Genomic DNA, 17,798 nt, shown 5'->3' on the forward strand with positions numbered 1-17,798 from the left:
TGCATTTTCCTGCAAAACATAAGCGTTTTGCAAGCGTTTTTAGCTTACAGAATGCTTGTGTTTTCCAAGCGATTTGAAGCATCACTTGGAAAAGTGATTGACAGGTTGGTCACACTTGCCAAACATAGTGCTTGACAAGTGTGACCAACTTTTTACTATTGATACTGCCTATGCAGCATCAATAGTAAAAGATAGAATGTTAAAAATAATAAGAAATATGGTTATTCTCACCTTCTGACGGCCCCCGATCTCCACAGCGGTGCTCCTGGTATGTTCCGTTCCCAGGGATGATTTGAGCGAAGGACCTTTGTGACGTCACGGTCGCATGACAGCGACGTCATCTCAGGTCCTTCGCGCAATACATCCCTTGGAACGGAAGCCGCCGCGTGCACCGCTGAGAGCCGGGAGGACTCCAGGGGCCATCAGAAGGTAAGTGTATCATTATTTTTTATTTTAATTCTTTTTTTTTTTTACAGAAATATGGTTCCCAGGACCTGAAGGAGAGTCTCCTCTCCTGCAGACCTTGGGTACTATCCGCACATGAAGCGCTCACTTTACGCATGGTGGGCATAGCCACTCTCGTAAAGTGAGCATTTCAATGCAATCCTATGGCAACAGAATCACTGCGATCCCGCAGAAATAATGAACATGCTGCGGATTTTACTGCTATGCGATTCCACAGCGGGAAAATCCGCAGCATGGGCACAGCAACTGCGGAATCCCATAGGATTGCATGGAAATGCGATTTATGCATTTCCGCGGCGGCAGAAATGCATAAAAAACTCAACGTGGGCACACAGCCTAACACAGACTTCCGTGAGAAGTCTGTGTTCAGAGTACGTGTACAGATACTAGGTGATCCCTACGGACCCCAAACTTTAGCGTTCCGGTTTGTCCATCACTACTTATTAGTGAGCAGTAGTAAGTGTGTTGACTAGCTGCTATTTTTAATACATGTTACAATAGGGCGTATTGAAATTTATATTTTTTACCTTTAGCAGCTCATCAAAATTAAATAATTTACTGCTTTTTATAAAGTTTATAAAACATACTGCTCCTGTTTTTCAGCACTTGTACCTTGATCATCAGTACCTAACAGAATATCATGTCCCCACAGTTCCTATCACCACACAGTACCTCAAGCGCTGTGATGTCCCCTCCCAAAGAATGCTACCACAGAGCTCCCCATGCAGTATGATTTTCCCCAAAAAAGTCCCCTTATACAGTATGATGTCCCCAAACAGGTCCCTTACACACTATAATGTCCCCACAAAGACCCTCTACACAGTATATCCCCACACAACTCCCCAGCCTGCCTGTCACCACAGAGCCACCCCCTACATCTAATATATAAAGCTGAGTGTGTGTGCGTGTGTGTATGTGTGTGTGTATGTCCGGGATTGGCATCTGCACCGTCGTAGCTACAGCCACAAAATTTTGCACAGTCACACATCTGGACCCTGAGAGCGTCATAGGCTATGTTGTGAGGTGAAATTTTAACCCCGCGCTTTCCAATTCACCAAACAATTTTGCCCCTATCTACATAATGGGGAAAAAGTGAAAGGAAAAGTGTTGGAGGCAAATTGACAGCTGCCAGATAATAATTTTTATCTAATATATAAAGCTGAATGTGTGTGTGTGTGTATGTATGTATGTATGTATGTATGTCCGGGATTGGCATCTGAACCGTAGCAGCTACAGCCACAAAATTTTGCACAGTCACACGTCTGGACCCCGAGAGCGTCATAGGCTATGTTGTGAGGTGAAATTTTAACCCCGCGCTTTCCAATTCACCAAACAATTTTGCCCCTATCTACATAATGGGGAAAAAGTGAAAGGAAAAGTGTTGGAGGCGTCGCAGCTACAGGCACAAAATTTTGCACAGTCACACGTCTGGACCCTGAGAGCGTCAAAGCTATATTGTGAGGTGAAATTTTAACCCCGCGCTTTCCAAGTCACCAAACAATTTTGCCCCTATCTACATAATGGGGAAAAAATGAAAGGAAAAGTGTTGGAGGCAAATTAACAGCTGCCAGATGTGAACAAGGGGGACTTAAAGAATGACAGCGATGGCACCAAAGAGTATATACTGTACAGTTGCTAAGGTGGGGCCCCAACATGGGATAATCACACCACCACGGGGATATGAACACACACACAAAATGCGCCACACACTACCACGTGCTCGAACACATATACCACCCTCAGTGCACATTTCACCACACATACACCAACCTCGCCACATAAAAGTAGAAACACAAAAGTCGCCGCTCAAAACTCGCCACGCGCAAAACTCTCCACATGCAAAACTCGCCACACGTGCAAAACTCGCCACACGCAAAACTTGCACACGCAGAAAAATTGCCACACGCAGAAAAATTGCCACATGCACAAAAGTTGCAACACATGCAAAAGTTGCCTCACACAAAACTTGCACATACTCAAAAGGCACCACACATAAAACTCGCCACGCGCAAAACTCGCCATGCGCAAAACTTGCTGCACACAACTTGCTACACTAACCTGTCACATGCAACTCGACACACAAAAAGTTGCTACACGCATGTCGCCACACAAAACTCATCTCACAAAAGTCCCTACATGCATGTCGCCACACGCAACTCAACACACACAACTTGACACACGAAACTCGCCCTAAAACACACACAAGTCTGGTATCCTTCAAAAATAAAAATCTGATTAATAAGCAGACAAACTACAAGAGCAACAAATGTACCATATAGGAATCCGGCAGCTGTCAGTCACATGACCAGTCTATTATGTGTATGTGTGAGCTAATATATACTGCCAGGGGGTGGGCTTACTGTTGGCTGGGGATTTATCAGGCTGCCATTTTAGCTTACAAATACTGAGGTAAAAATACTGACCAAATAACGTGTGAACGAGGGCTAATACAGGAGGAGATGGCATACAGCTATATACTATATACAGGAGATGACACACAGGTATATACTATTTACAGGGGAGATGACACACAGGTATATACTATATACAGGAGGAGATGACACACAGATATATACTATATACAGGAGAGATGACACACAGGTATATACTATATAGAGGAGGAGATGACATACAGGTACATACTACATACAGGAGGAGATGACATACAGGTATATACTATATACAGGAGGAGATGACACACAGGTATATACTATATACAGGAGCAGATTACCTACAGGTATATAGTATATACAGGAGGAGATGACACAGGTATATGCTATGTATAGGAGGAGATGACATACAGGTATATACTATATACAGGAGATGACACACAGATATATACTATATATAGGTGAGATGACACACAGGTATATACTATATACAGGAGATTACATACAGGTATATCTAATATATAAAGCTGAATGTGTGTATGTATGTATGTGTGTATGTCCGGGATTGGCATCTGTACCGTCGCAGCTACAGCCACAAAATTTTGCACAGTCACACGTCTGGACCCCGAGAGCGTCATAGGCTATGTTGTGAGGTGAAATTTTAACCCCGCGCGTTCCAATTCACCAAACAATTTTGCTCCTATCTACATAATGGGGAAAAAGTGAAGGGAAAAGTGTTGGAGGAAAATTGACAGCTGCCAGATGTGAACAATGAGGACTTAAAGAATGAGAGCGATGGCGACAAAGAGTATATACCGTACAGTTGCTAAGGTGGGGCCCCGACATGGGATACTCACCACACACGGGGATATGAACACAAACACAAAATGCGCCACACACTACCACGTGCTTGAACACATATACCACCCTCAGCACACATTTCACCACACACACACACCAACCTCGCCACATAAAAGTCGAAACACAAAAGTCACCACTCAAAACTCGCTACATGCAAAACTCGCCATATGCAAAACTAGGCTCACGCAAAACTCGCCACACGTGCAAAACTCACCTCATGGAAAACTCACCTCATGCAAAACTTGCACACACAGAAAAATTGCCACATGTACAAAAGTTGCACCACATGCAAAAGTTGCCTCACACAAAACTTGCACATACTCAAAATGCACCACACATAAAACTCGCCACGCGCAAAACTCGCCATGCACAAATCTTGCTGCACACAACTTGCTACACTAACCTGTCACATGCAACTCAACACACAAAATGTTGCTACACGCATGTCGCCACACAAAACTCATCTCACAAAAGTCGCTACATGCATGTCGCCACACGCAACTCAACACACACAACTTGACACATAAAACTCGCCCTAAAACACACACAAGTCTGGTATTGTCCTTCAAAAATAAAAATCTGATTAATAAGCAAACTACAAGAGCAACAAATGTACCATATAGGAAATACGGCAGCTGTCAGTCACATGACCTGTCTATTATGTGTATGTGTGAGCTAATATATACTGCCAGGGGGGAGGGCTTCCTGTTGGCTGGGGATTTATCAGGCTGCCAATAGCAACCAATCACAGCTCAGCTTCTATTTTGCTACAGTTAATTAACCTGAGCTCTGATTGGTTAATATAGGCAACAAAGACATTCTCAGTATAACAAAGCTAATATATGTTGTGAAATGCTTCTATTTGCTTAGTTTTTGCCTTTTAATAATTACATTTCTATCTATTTGTTTTGTGGTTTTTGTGTGCAGAATAAATTTTTGTTAACACATTCTATTTTGCTAACAGCAGTCATTAACCCGGGCGAAGCCGGGTAGTACAGCTAGTCTAATATATAAAGCTGAATGTGTGTGTGTGTGTATGTATGTATGTATGTATGTATGTCCGGGATTGGCATCTGAACCGTAGCAGCTACAGCCACAAAATTTTGCACAGTCACACGTCTGGACCCCGAGAGCGTCATAGGCTATGTTGTGAGGTGAAATTTTAACCCCGCGCTTTCCAATTCACCAAACAATTTTGCCCCTATCTACATAATGGGGAAAAAGTGAAAGGAAAAGTGTTGGAGGCGTCGCAGCTACAGGCACAAAATTTTGCACAGTCACACGTCTGGACCCTGAGAGCGTCAAAGCTATATTGTGAGGTGAAATTTTAACCCCGCGCTTTCCAAGTCACCAAACAATTTTGCCCCTATCTACATAATGGGGAAAAAATGAAAGGAAAAGTGTTGGAGGCAAATTAACAGCTGCCAGATGTGAACAAGGGGGACTTAAAGAATGACAGCGATGGCACCAAAGAGTATATACTGTACAGTTGCTAAGGTGGGGCCCCAACATGGGATAATCACACCACCACGGGGATATGAACACACACACAAAATGCGCCACACACTACCACGTGCTCGAACACATATACCACCCTCAGTGCACATTTCACCACACATACACCAACCTCGCCACATAAAAGTAGAAACACAAAAGTCGCCGCTCAAAACTCGCCACGCGCAAAACTCTCCACATGCAAAACTCGCCACACGTGCAAAACTCGCCACACGCAAAACTTGCACACGCAGAAAAATTGCCACACGCAGAAAAATTGCCACATGCACAAAAGTTGCAACACATGCAAAAGTTGCCTCACACAAAACTTGCACATACTCAAAAGGCACCACACATAAAACTCGCCACGCGCAAAACTCGCCATGCGCAAAACTTGCTGCACACAACTTGCTACACTAACCTGTCACATGCAACTCGACACACAAAAAGTTGCTACACGCATGTCGCCACACAAAACTCATCTCACAAAAGTCCCTACATGCATGTCGCCACACGCAACTCAACACACACAACTTGACACACGAAACTCGCCCTAAAACACACACAAGTCTGGTATCCTTCAAAAATAAAAATCTGATTAATAAGCAGACAAACTACAAGAGCAACAAATGTACCATATAGGAATCCGGCAGCTGTCAGTCACATGACCAGTCTATTATGTGTATGTGTGAGCTAATATATACTGCCAGGGGGTGGGCTTACTGTTGGCTGGGGATTTATCAGGCTGCCATTTTAGCTTACAAATACTGAGGTAAAAATACTGACCAAATAACGTGTGAACGAGGGCTAATACAGGAGGAGATGGCATACAGCTATATACTATATACAGGAGATGACACACAGGTATATACTATTTACAGGGGAGATGACACACAGGTATATACTATATACAGGAGGAGATGACACACAGATATATACTATATACAGGAGAGATGACACACAGGTATATACTATATAGAGGAGGAGATGACATACAGGTACATACTACATACAGGAGGAGATGACATACAGGTATATACTATATACAGGAGGAGATGACACACAGGTATATACTATATACAGGAGCAGATTACCTACAGGTATATAGTATATACAGGAGGAGATGACACAGGTATATGCTATGTATAGGAGGAGATGACATACAGGTATATACTATATACAGGAGATGACACACAGATATATACTATATATAGGTGAGATGACACACAGGTATATACTATATACAGGAGATTACATACAGGTATATCTAATATATAAAGCTGAATGTGTGTATGTATGTATGTGTGTATGTCCGGGATTGGCATCTGTACCGTCGCAGCTACAGCCACAAAATTTTGCACAGTCACACGTCTGGACCCCGAGAGCGTCATAGGCTATGTTGTGAGGTGAAATTTTAACCCCGCGCGTTCCAATTCACCAAACAATTTTGCTCCTATCTACATAATGGGGAAAAAGTGAAGGGAAAAGTGTTGGAGGAAAATTGACAGCTGCCAGATGTGAACAATGAGGACTTAAAGAATGAGAGCGATGGCGACAAAGAGTATATACCGTACAGTTGCTAAGGTGGGGCCCCGACATGGGATACTCACCACACACGGGGATATGAACACAAACACAAAATGCGCCACACACTACCACGTGCTTGAACACATATACCACCCTCAGCACACATTTCACCACACACACACACCAACCTCGCCACATAAAAGTCGAAACACAAAAGTCACCACTCAAAACTCGCTACATGCAAAACTCGCCATATGCAAAACTAGGCTCACGCAAAACTCGCCACACGTGCAAAACTCACCTCATGGAAAACTCACCTCATGCAAAACTTGCACACACAGAAAAATTGCCACATGTACAAAAGTTGCACCACATGCAAAAGTTGCCTCACACAAAACTTGCACATACTCAAAATGCACCACACATAAAACTCGCCACGCGCAAAACTCGCCATGCACAAATCTTGCTGCACACAACTTGCTACACTAACCTGTCACATGCAACTCAACACACAAAATGTTGCTACACGCATGTCGCCACACAAAACTCATCTCACAAAAGTCGCTACATGCATGTCGCCACACGCAACTCAACACACACAACTTGACACATAAAACTCGCCCTAAAACACACACAAGTCTGGTATTGTCCTTCAAAAATAAAAATCTGATTAATAAGCAAACTACAAGAGCAACAAATGTACCATATAGGAAATACGGCAGCTGTCAGTCACATGACCTGTCTATTATGTGTATGTGTGAGCTAATATATACTGCCAGGGGGGAGGGCTTCCTGTTGGCTGGGGATTTATCAGGCTGCCAATAGCAACCAATCACAGCTCAGCTTCTATTTTGCTACAGTTAATTAACCTGAGCTCTGATTGGTTAATATAGGCAACAAAGACATTCTCAGTATAACAAAGCTAATATATGTTGTGAAATGCTTCTATTTGCTTAGTTTTTGCCTTTTAATAATTACATTTCTATCTATTTGTTTTGTGGTTTTTGTGTGCAGAATAAATTTTTGTTAACACATTCTATTTTGCTAACAGCAGTCATTAACCCGGGCGAAGCCGGGTAGTACAGCTAGTTTATTTATATAGCGCCAACATATTCCACAGCGCTTTACAAATTATAGAGGGGACTTGTACAGACAATAGACATAACAGCATAACAGAAATCACAGTTCAAAATAGATACCAGGAGGAATGAGGGCCCTGCTCGCAAGCTTACAAACTATGAGGAAAGGGGAGACACGAGAGGTGGATGGTAACAATTGCTTTAGTTATTTGGACCAGCCATAGTGTAAGGCTCGGGTGTTCATGTAAAGCTGCATGAACCAGTTCACTGCCTAAGTATGTAGCAGTACAGACACAGAGTGCTATTAACTCAATAAAGTGTATGAGAACATGATGCGAGGAACCTGATTATGGTTTAAGTTTTTTTTTTTTTTTTTTTTTAAATAGGCCATACAGGGATAGTTAGGTTAATGCGTTGAGGCGGTAGGCCAATCTGAACAAATTAGTTTTTAGGGCACGCTTAAAACTGTGGGGATTGGGGATTAATCGTATTCCAAAGAATCGGCGCAGCACGTGTAAAGTCTTGGAGACGGGAGTGGGAGGTTCTGAATATTGAGGATGCTAACCTGAGGTTATTAGCGGAGCGGAGGGCACGGGTAGGGTGGTAGACTGAGACCAGAGAGGAGATGTAGGGTGGTACTGAGCCATGGAGTGCTTTGTGGATGAGGGTAGTAGTTTTGTACTGGATTCTGGAGTGGATGGGTAGCCAGTGTAATGACTGGCACAAGGTAGAGGCATCGGTGTAACGGTTGGTGAGGAATATGATCCTGGCTGCAGCATTCAGGACAGATTGGAGCGGGGAGAGTTTGGTAAGAGGGAGGCCGATTACTAGATAGTTACAATAGTCCAGACGAGAATGAATAAGTGAAACAGTAAGAGTTTTTGCAGAGTCGAAAGTAAGAAAAGGGCGAATTCTAGAAATGTTTTTGAGATGCAGATAAGAGGAGCGAGCCAGTGATCGGATGTGGGGGGGTGAATGAAAGCTCGGAATCAAGGATGACCCCAAGGCAGCGGGCATGTTGCTTTGGAGTAATGGTGGAACCGCACAAGGAGATGGCAATGTCAGGCAAAGGTAGGTTAGTAGAGGGAGAGAACACGAGGAGTTCAGTTTTTGACAGGTTCAGTTTCAGATGGAGGGAGGACATGATGTTAGAGACAGCGGTAAGACAATCACTGGTGTTTTCTAAAAAGGTCGGCGTGATAACAGGAGAAGAGGTGTATAATTGGGTGTCATCAGCATAGAGATGGTACTGGAAACCAAATCTACTGATTGTTTGTCCAATAGGGGCAGTATACAAAGAAAAGAGGAGGGGGCCTAGGACTGATCCTTGAGGAACCCCAACAGTAAGGGGAAGATGAGAGGAGGAGGAACCAGCAAAACATACAGTGAAGGATCGGTCAGAGAGATAGGAGGAGAACCAGGAGAGAACGGTGTCCTTGAGGCCGATGGAGCGGAGCATAGTGAGGAGGTGCTGATGATCCACAGTATCGAATGCTGCGGAGAGATCCAAGAGAAATAGCATGGAGTAGTGACCATTAGATTTAGCTGTTAGTAGGTCATTAGAGACTTTAGTGAGGGCAGTTTCAGTAGAGTGTAAAGAGCGGAAGCCAGATTGAAGAGGGTCGAGAAGAGAGTTAGCGGGTAAGACGGGAGTGGACCAGGCGTTCGAGGAGTTTAGAGATGAAGGGAAGATTAGAGACAGGTCTATAATTAGCGGCACAGTTTTGGTCGAGGGAGGGTTTTTTAAGTAATGGATGTATGATGGCATGCTTAAATGAGGAGGGAAAAATACCGGAAGTGAGGGAAAGGTTGAATATTTTTGTTAGGTGAGAGGTGACAGCCGGGGAAAGGGACTGGAGGAGATGTGACGGAATGGGGTCACTGGTGCAAGTGGTCGGGCGTGAAGATGCAAGGAGCCTGCTTACTTCTTCTTCTGTAACTGGTTCAAAGTCAGAGAGTGAACTAGATGCAGTGGGGGAGGGAGGACAGTGCATGGTATGAGATTAGGAGATGATTTCCTGTCGATTGTGGTCAATTTTTTCTTTGAAGTAATTGGCCAGATCGTCAGCACGGAGATCAGTGGTTGGGGCCTGCTCTCTTGGGTTGAGTAGGGACTGGAAAGTGTCAAAGAGACGTTTAGGGTTATTTGACAGTGAGGTGATGAGGGTGTTGAAATAGGTTTGTTTGGAGAGGTGAAGGGCAGAGTTGTATGTTTTTAGCATGAACTTATAATGGATGAAATCTTCGGGTAGATTAGATTTTCTCCACAGACGTTCGGTGCACCTGGAGCACCGCTGCAGGAAATGTGTTTGCAGCGTGTGCCACGGTTGTCGCCGTCTGTGCTGAGTTGTTCTATGTATAGGAGGTGCAGCTTCATCCAGGGCACTTTGCAGGGTTTCATTGTAATGCTTCAGAGCAGAATCAGGACATGAGATGGAGAAGATTGGGGCCAATGAGGACTGCAAGTTCTTCAAAAGTTTCTGGGTGTTAATGGCCTGTATGTTTCTATAAGTGTGGAAAGTGGGGGTGACCTGAGCGGGATAGCAGTTCTTGATAGAGAATGAAAGAAGGTTGTGGTCAGAGAGCAGGAGAGGGGAGTTTGTGAAATTATCTACTGAGCAAAGCCGGGAGAAGACCAAGTCAAGGGAGTTTCCATCTTCATGCGTTGGAGAGTTAATATGCTGAGAGAGGCCGAAAGAGGAGGTTAGAGATAAAAGGTGAGAAGCAGATGGGGAGAGGGGAGAAGCAATGGGGATGTTGAAATCACCCATGATAAGGGCGGGGGTGTCACAGGAGAGAAAGTGTGGAAGCCAGGTGGCAAAGTGATCCAGGAACTGATGAAAGGGGCCGGGAGGATGATACACCACCGCCACTCGCATGGAGAAGGGGACATAGAGTCTGACAGCATGGACCTCAAAGGAAGGGAATACAAGTGAGGGTACTTGGGGGATAACTTGGAAGGTGCATTTGGGTGAAAGGAGCAGAACGACGCCTCCACCTGCTCTGTTGTCTGATCTTGGGGTATGAGAAAAGTGTAGTCCACCAAGGGGGACTTAAAGAATGAGTGCGATGGCGCCAAAGAGTATATACCGTACAGTTGCTAAGGTGGGGCCCCAACATGGGATACTCACCACACACGGGGATATGAACACACACACACAAAATGCGCCACACACTACCACGTGCTTGAACACATATACCACCCTCAGCACACATTTCACCACACATACACCAACCTCGCCACATAAAAGTCGAAACACAAAAGTCGCCACTCAAAACTCGCCGCGCGCAAAATTCGCCACATGCAAAACTCGAAACATGCAAAACTAGGCTCACGCAAAACTAGCCACAAGTGCAAAACTCACCTCATGGAAAACTCGCCAAACGCAAAACTTGCACACGCGGAAAAATTGCCACATGCACAAAAGTTGCAACACATGCAAAAGTTGCCTCACACAAAACTTGCACATACTCAAAACGCACCACACATAAAACTTGCCACGCGCAAAACTCGCCGTGTGCAAAACTTGCTGCACACAACTTGCTACACTAACCTGTCACATGCAACTCGACAGACAAAAAGTTGCTACACGCATGTCGCCACACAAAACTCATCTCACAAAAGTCGCTACATGCATGTCGCCACACGCAACTCAACTCACACACCTTGACACATGAAACTCGCCCTAAAACACACACAAGTCTGGTATTATCCTTCAAAAATAAAAATCTGATTAATAAGCAGACAAACTACAAGAGCAACAAATGTACCATATAGGAAATACGGCAGCTGTCAGTCACATAACCTGTCTATTATGTGTATGTGTGAGATAATATATACTGCCAGGGGGGAGGGCTTCCTGTTGGCTGGGGATTTATCAGGCTGCCAATTTAGCTTACAAATACTGAGGTAAAAATACTGACCAAATAACGTGTGAACGAGGTCTAATACAGGAGGAGATGACACACAGATATATACTATATACAGGAGGAGATGACACACAGGTATATACTATATACAGGAGGAGATGACACACACATATATACTGTATACAGGGGAGATGACACACACAGATATATACTTTATACAGGAGGAGATGACATACAGGTACATACTATATACAGGGGAGATGACACACAGGTATATACTATATACAGGAGATGACATACAGGCATATACTATATGCAGGAGGAGATGACATACAGGTATGTACTATATACAGGAGGAGATGACACACACAGGTATATACTATATACAGGAGTAGATGACATACAGGTATATACTATATAAAAGAGAAGATGACACAAGTATATACAGGAGAAGTTGACATACAGCAGGTATATACTATATACAGGGGAGATAACATACAGGTATATACTATATACAGGAGATGACATACAGGTATATACTATATATAGGAGGAGATGACATACAGGTATATACTATATACAGAAGAGATGACATACAGGTATATACTATATACAGAAGAGATGACATACAGGTATATACTATATACAGGAGGAGATGACATAGGTATATACAATATACAGGAGGAGATGACATACAGCAGGTATATACTATATACAGGGGAGATGACATACAGGTATATACTATATACAGGAGATGACATACAGGTTTATACTATATATAAGGGAGATGACAAACATGTATATACTGAGGGGAAAATGAGAGGTGTGAGGTGAAAATGAGAGGTGTGAGGTGAAAATGAAAAGGTGAGAGTGCAAAATGAGAGGAGTGAGGGAAAATAGTGGAGTGATCAGAAAATGACAGATATGAGGTCGAAATGACAAGTGTTAGGGGGGAATGAGAGGAGTGAGGGGGAAAATGAGAGGCGTGATGGGAAAATGAGAGAAGTGAGGTGCTAAATGAGAGGCGTGATGGGAAAATAAGAAAAGTGAGGTGCTATAACTAACCACAGATATTTACTATGCCCAGGCAACGCCGGGCTCTTCAGCTAGTAGTATTATAAACCCACACTGCCCTCTAAGCAGGATGATATCCCCACACAGACCTTTTACACAGTATTATATCACCACAGTTTCCTACGATGTACTGTCAATTTAAAAAAATAAAATAAATAAAGCTACTCACCTAACCCAGCTCCTCCACTGCTCCGGTCTGTGTTGTCATGATGTCATCACGCCTGCTGCTTTTTCAGAAGCAAAGGCTCAATGATGGAAAAGCACATTGATGTCTCCTTGTTCTAACAATGTTTTCAGCTTTATCTGCATCCCAAATTTGCAAATAACAGAGAAATTAAAAAGGTGGGTGAGGGGCAATTGCATGGTGCGGGATGCCACTGGATCCAGCCCTTTGGCTGTCACGGCCTGTGAGCCAAACTGGAACAGCCTATGGGCTACATGTGGCGGGCAGGCCGTACTGTGTCATGTCTGCTCTTTGGAGTCATTTAGACATTTTGTTATTATTGGAAATACTCAGTTATGAGGTTTTGTAGGAACCAATAAAACTTTAGATAATTTAGTTTAATAATAAAGATTTAATATTTTCTTATCTGTTATGAAAAAGTATCATACATGTGTTCATTCCTGAGGAAGAAGTAACTCTGTACTTGAATAAACCACCACCTTTTCAACTTTTTCTGAGACATATGTCTACTTTCAGCAGCGCGGGAACCATCCACTAATTCCTTTTCTCTGATGTTCTATTGTATTTTAACCCCTTAAGCCCCGAGGGTGGTTTGCACGTTAATGACCGGGCCAATTTTTACAATTCTGACCACTGTCCCTTTATGAGGTTATAACTCTGGAACGCTTCAACGGATCGTGGCGATTCTGACATTGTTTTCTCATGAGATATTGTACTTCATGTTACTGGTAAAATGTATTCGATATAACTTGTGTTTATTTGTAAAAAAAAAACGGAAATTTGGCAAAAATTTTGAAAATTTCACAATTTTCCAACTTTGAATTTTTATGCCCTTAAATCACAGAGATACGTCATGCAAAATACTTAATAAGTAACATTTCCCACATGTCTACTTTACATCAGCACAATTTTGGAACCAAAATTTTTTTTTGTTAGGGAGTTATAAGGGTTAAAAGTTGACCAGCAATTTCTCATTTTTACAACACCATTTTTTTTAGGGACCACATCTCATTTGAAGTCATTTTGAGGGGTCTATATGATAGAAAATACCCAAGTGTGACACCATTCTAAAAACTGCACCCCTCAAGGTGCTCAAAACCACATTCAAGAAGTTTATTAACCCTTCAGGTGTTTCACAGGAATTTTTGGAATGTTTAAATAAAAATGAACATTTCACTTTTTTTCACACAAAATTTACTTCAGCTCCAATTTGTTTTATTTTACCAAGGGTAGCAGGAGAAAATGGACCCCAAAAGATGTTGTACAATTTGTCCTGAGTACGCCGATACCCCATATGTGGGGGTAAACCACTTTTTGGGCACATGACAGAGCTTGGAAGCGAAGGAGCGCCATTTGACTTTTCAATGCAAAATTGACTGGAATTGAGATGGGACGACATGTTGCGTTTGGAGAGCCCCTGATGTGCCTAAACATTGAAACCCCCCACAAGTGACACCATTTTGGAAAGTAGACCCCTTAAGGAACTTATCTAGATGTGTGGTGAGCACTTTGACCCACCAAGTGCTTCACAGAAGTTTATAATGCAGAGCCGTAAAAATAAAAAAATCATATTTTTTCAAAAAAATGATCTTTTCGCCCCCAATTTTTTATTTTCCCAAGGGTAAAAGAAGAAATTGGACCCCAAAAATTTTTGTGCAATTTGTCCTGAGTACGCTGATAGCCCATATGTGGGTGTAAACCATTGTTTGGGTGCATGGCAGAGCTCGGAAGGGAAGGAGCGCCATTTGACTTTTCAATGCAAAATTGACTGGAATTGAGATGAGACGACATGTTGCGTTTGGAGAGCCCATGATGTGCCTAAACATTGAAACCCCCCACAAGTAACACCATTTTGGAAAGTAGACCCCTTAAGGAACTTATCTTGATGTGTTTTGAGAGCTTTGAACCCCCAAGTGTTTCACTACAGTTTATAACGCAGAGCCGTGAAAATAAAAAATCTTTTTTTTTTTTTTCAGAAAAATGATTTTTTTAGCCCCCAGTTTTGTATTTTCACAAGGGTAACAGGATAAATTGGACTCCAAAAGTTGTTGTCCAATTTGTCCTGAGCACGCTGATACCCCATATGTGGGGGGAACCACTGTTTGGGCACATGGCAGAGCTCGGAAGGGAAGGAGCGCCATTTGGAATGCAGACTTAGTCTACGTTCACATTTGCGGTCTGCGCCGCAGCATCTGGCGCCGCAGCGTCGCCGCATGCGTCATGCGCCCCTATATTTAACATGGGGGCACATGGACATGCGTTGCACTTGCGTTTTGCGACGCATGCGTCACTGCGGCGCACGCGTCCGGGCGCAGAGGACGCAGCAAGTTGCATTTTTGCTGCATCCAAAATCAACCAAAAAAAGGACGCATGCGTCGCAAAACGCAGCGTTTTGCTGCGTTTTTGTTTGCGTTGTGCATTGCGTCGCCGACGCTGCAGCGCACAACGCAAATGTGAACGTAGCCTACGATGGATTGGTCTGCAGGTGTCATGTTGCATTTGCAGAGCCCCTGATGTACCCAAACAGTATAAACCCCCCATAAGTGACCCCATATTGGAAACTAGACCTCCCAAGGAACTTATCTAGATGTGTTGTGAGAACTTTGAACCCCCAAGTGTTTCACTACAGTTTACAACGCAGTGCCGTGAAAATAAAAAATCCTTTTTTTCCCACAAAAATGATTTTTAGCCCCCCAAATTTTTATTTTCCCAGAGATAACAAGAGAACTTGGACCCCAAAAGTTGTTGTCCAATTTGTCCCGAGTACGCTGATGCCCCATATGTTGGGGTAAACCCCTGTTTGGGCGCACGGGAGAGCTCGGAAGGGAAGGAGCACTGTTTTACTTTTTCAATGCAGAATTGTCTGGAATTGAGATCGGACGCCATGTCGCGTTTGGAGAGCCCCTGATGTGCCTGAACAGTGGAAACTCCCCAATTCTACCTGAAACTAATCCAAACACACCCCTAACCCTAATCCCAACTGTAACCCTAACCACACCCCTAACCCTGACACACCCCTAATTCTAATCCCAACCCTAATCCCAACCGTAAATGTAATCCAAACCCTAACCCTAACTTTAGCCCCAACCCTAACTTTATCCCCAACCCTAACTTTAGCCCCAACCCTATCCCTAACTTTAGCCCCACCCTAACTTTAGCTCCAACCCTAGCCCCAACCCTAACCCTAACCCTAGCCCTAACCCTAGCCCTAACCCTAGCCCTAACCCTAGCCCTAACCCTAACCCTAGCCCTAACCCCAGCCCTAACCCTAGCCCTAACCCTAGCCCTAATGGGAAAATGGAAATAAATACATTTTTTTAATTTTATTATTTTTCCCTAACTAAGGGGGTGATGAGGGGGGGTTTGATTTACTTTTATAGCGTTTTTTATATCGGATTTTTATGATTGGCAGCTGTCACACACTAAAAGACGCTTTTTATAGCAAAACAGTTTTTGCTTCTCCACAACTTTTCCTTATTTTGGTCCACAGAGTCATGTGAGGTCTTGTTTTTTGCGGGACGAGTTGACGTTTTTATTGGTAACATTTTCGGACATGTGACAGTTTTTGATCACTTTTTATTCCGATTTTTGTGAGGCAGAATGACCAAAAACCAGCTATTCATGAATTTCTTTTGGGGGAGGCGTTTATACCGTTCCACGTTTGGTAAAATTGATAAAGCAGTTTTATTCGTTGGGTCAGTACGATTACAGCGATATCTCATTTATATCATTTTTTTATGTTTTGGCGCTTTTATACGATAAAAGCTATTTTATAGAAAAAATAATTATTTTGGCATCGCTTTATTCTGAGGACTATAACTTTTTTATTTTTTTGGTTATGATGCTATATGGCAGCTTGTTTTTTGCGGGACAAGATGACGTTTTCAGCGGTACCATGGTTATTTATATCCGTCTTTTTGATCGTGTGTTATTTCACTTTTTGTTCGGCGGTATAATAAAGCGTTGTTTTTTGGCTCGTTTTTTTTTTTTTTCTTACGGTGTTCACTGAAGGGGTTAACTAGTGGGACAGTTTTATAGTTTGGGTTGTTACGGACGCGGCAATACTAAATATGTGTACTTTTATTGTTTTTTTGGGGGGGGGGGTTTAGATAAAGAAATGTATTTATGGGAATAATATTTTTTTTTTTTCTTCTTTATTTAGGAGTTTGTTTTTTTTTCGTTTTTTTTTACACGTGGAAATTTTTTTTTTTACTTTTTTACTTTGTCCCAGGGGGGGACATCACAGATCGCCGATCTGATAGTTTGCATAGCACTCTATCAGATCGGCGATCTCACTCACATCGCTGCAGGCTGCAGCTTTCATCTGCAGCCTGCTCCGGACCCGGAAGTACTCCCTGCAGGACCCGGATGCAGCCCCGCGGCCATTTTGGATCCGGGGCCTGCAGGGAGGAGACGCTCGGTACAAGGTTGTACCGATCGTCTCAGGGAAGCCCGCAGGGAGCCCCCTCCCTGCGCGATGCTTCCCTGTACCGGTGCTGAAAAAATGAACATATAACCAGTGTTGCAGTAATACTGAGGGACCATAACCATAGACGTAACCATAGACACTGAGGTTAATAACAGAATTGCCAAAACCAGTGCCGCCTTCGGGTGACTGCGTAAGAACGTCTGGGAACGAAGGGGACTCTGCCTTACCACCAAGCTGTAGGCCTACTGCGTAGTGGTCCTCACCACACTTCTCTATGCTAGCGAGACCTGGACAGTCTACAGCCGGCATGCTAAACAGGTTAATCATTTTCACATGAGCAGACTCCTCCACATCAGGTGGCAAGAAAATGTCCCGGACACGGCAATTCTGGAACAAACTGGGCTCTGCAGCGTCTACACTCTCCT

At 43.4% G+C, this 17,798-nt stretch overlaps 1 protein-coding gene across 1 annotated transcript in view; it reads right to left on the reverse strand.

The window, feature by feature from the left end:
• The window catches only part of LOC143770099 (DPY30 domain-containing protein 1-like), an 89,874-nt gene that overhangs the window by 63,892 nt on the left and 8,184 nt on the right, over positions 1-17,798 (reverse strand). The window lies entirely within an intron of this gene.

Source organism: Ranitomeya variabilis, chromosome 4 (genome assembly GCF_051348905.1).
Source record: "Ranitomeya variabilis isolate aRanVar5 chromosome 4, aRanVar5.hap1, whole genome shotgun sequence".
NCBI classification, from domain to species: domain Eukaryota; kingdom Metazoa; phylum Chordata; class Amphibia; order Anura; family Dendrobatidae; genus Ranitomeya; species Ranitomeya variabilis.